Source organism: Haemaphysalis longicornis, unplaced genomic scaffold (assembly GCF_048455015.1).
Source record: "Haemaphysalis longicornis isolate Haplotype H1 unplaced genomic scaffold, Haemaphysalis longicornis Haplotype H1 scaffold_10, whole genome shotgun sequence".
NCBI lineage: Eukaryota > Metazoa > Arthropoda > Arachnida > Ixodida > Ixodidae > Haemaphysalis > Haemaphysalis longicornis.
The window spans coordinates 15,506,546-15,508,791 of NW_027526204.1; the positions used below are offsets into that span (position 1 = coordinate 15,506,546).

The following is a 2,246-nucleotide window of genomic DNA, read 5'->3' on the forward strand; positions in this document are numbered from 1 at the left end:
TTGTGAGGATCAGATAACAGCAGACCTCTTGAAGGATGGCGGAGAAATTGTACTTGAAAAACTGGCAACCCTGTATACGCAATGCCTAATGACCGCAATGGTACCGGAATCTTGGAAGAACGCGAACATCATCCCAATCCATAAGAAAGGCGACATGAAGGACTTGAAAAATTACAGGCCGATCAGCTTACTGTCAGTCGTCTACAAGGTATTTACCAAGGTAATTGCTAACCGAATCTCTGCAACCTTAGATTTCAGTCAACCTAAAGAACAAGCAGGGTTCCGTAAAGGTTATTCAACAATGGACCATATTCACACGATCAATCAGGTGATAGAGAAGTGCGCTGAGTATACTGAACCCCTATATATAGCCTTCATAGATTATGAGAAAGCATTTCACTCGGTCGAAACCCTAGCAGTCATTCAGTCATTACGGAACCAGGGGGTAGTTGAGCATTATGTAAGAATACTAGAGGATATCTACAATGGGTCTACAGCTACCATCATCCTCCATAGGGAGAGAAGTAAAATACCTATAAGGAAGGGTGTCAGACAAGGAGACACAACCTCTCCAATGTTATTCACAGCATGCTTACAAGAAGTATTAGAACGTTGGATTGGGAATAGGTGGGAGTAAGGGTTAATGGAGAATACCTCAGTAACCTCAGATTTGCTGATGACGTTGCCTTGCTAAGTAACTCGGGGGACGAATTGCAAAGCATGCTTTCCGCACTGGGCGAACAGTAGAACCGTGGGCCTGAAAATTAATATGCAGAAAACTAAAGTAACGATCAATAACCTCGGGATAGCACAGCAGTTTGAGATAGGTGGCGCGGCAGTAGAAGCGGTAAGCGAATATATCTACTTAGGCGAAGTTGTGACCCCAGATCCCAACTATGAGGCAGAGATAATTAGAAGGATCAGAATGGGGTGGGGTGCATATGGCAGACATTCTCAGGTAATGAATAGCAGCCTACCATTCTCGCTGAATAAGAAAGTGTATGACAGCTGCATCTTACCGGTACTCACCTACGGGGCAGAAACTTGGAGGCTCACTAAGAGGGTTCAACTTAAATTGAGAACGACTCAGCGGGCAATGGAGCGGAAAATGATAGGTGTAACATTAAGGGACAAGAAGAGAGCGGAGTGGGTCAGGGAGCAAACTGGTGTTAAAGACATATTAGTAGAGATTAAGAAAAAGAAATGGACGGGGGCAGGGCATGTAATGCGAAGGCAAGATAACCGCTGGTCATTAAGGGTAACAGAGCGGATCCCTAGAGAAGGCAAGCGTTGCAGGGGGCGGCAGAAAGTTAGATGGGTAGATGAGATCAAGAAGTTTGCAGGGATAAATTGGTCACAGTGTGCACAGTCGGGCTCCGACGCGTTCGACAGCACGTCCACGGGTGAGGATTCCTCGGGCGCATGAGGTGACGTCAAATTTCGAGCAGCTGATCGATTCCGCTTTGCCCACCTGCGGTAAAAGCAGGGCGAGTATAAGTCAGTGCGAAATCTGGCTGATTCTACCCTTCATCTTACCTTTCGTGTCTCTCACCGCTTACCCGCCGCTTTTTGTAAACATCCGGAAACAGAGTCGGCAGGTAGGCTGGGTTGGCCTGGCTCTCGCTCTTTGCATTGTTCACGAAGTGCCTGCTGCATATTCGTGTGTTTTTTGGGGGAGCCACGGGGAGCCATCAGAGCTATTAGAAAGTAAGGTAATTTAGTGCAGTTCTGCTACTGAATGACAGGAGAAAGGCAGAGAAACGGTCACTCACTTTTTCCGCCGCACAGCCCTAATCCAGGCTTCTCGGCCGTCTGTCTCGTACCACTTGCCGGGAAACGAATAGAACTTGACGATGGGCTCTTTTCCCTTCGTGTTTGCGACGCTGTTGTGGCACCCAACTACACAACAATATTTAGAGCCCTGTCTTTTCCTCTTAGGCGCGCTAGTTTTCATCACGACGAAGCAGCAAGCAGCGTACTCCAAGCGAATCTGCGGAAGAGCGCACCCCGTGTGCGGCAATTAAATGGGAGCAAAGGCCGCCAGGGGAGGAAACGGCGCTGCATGCGCGCGGCGAAACTTGAGCCGGAGTCATAGGTCGGGGAGACGAATTAATATTGGTGAGCGTCAAAGCCGAGCCAACAGTGTAGCCAAGAGTTCTGAGTGGTTGAAGGAGAAAAATGTTAAGATGAAGGCCAAAATCAACAGACCTGATGGAACACGAAGTTGACTCGGACAGAAGTAGGAC

At 48.0% G+C, this 2,246-nt stretch overlaps 1 long non-coding RNA gene across 1 annotated transcript; it reads right to left on the reverse strand.

The window, feature by feature from the left end:
• Positions 1–1,366: 1,366 nt before the first annotated feature.
• Positions 1,367–2,012, reverse strand: LOC144157621 (uncharacterized). The gene is made up of 3 exons (XR_013319802.1): positions 1,773–2,012; positions 1,537–1,697; positions 1,367–1,471 (listed from the first exon to the last, which is right to left on the reverse strand). It is a non-coding gene; the product is annotated as an uncharacterized LOC144157621 (long non-coding RNA).
• Between the last annotated feature and the right edge of the window lie 234 nt (positions 2,013–2,246).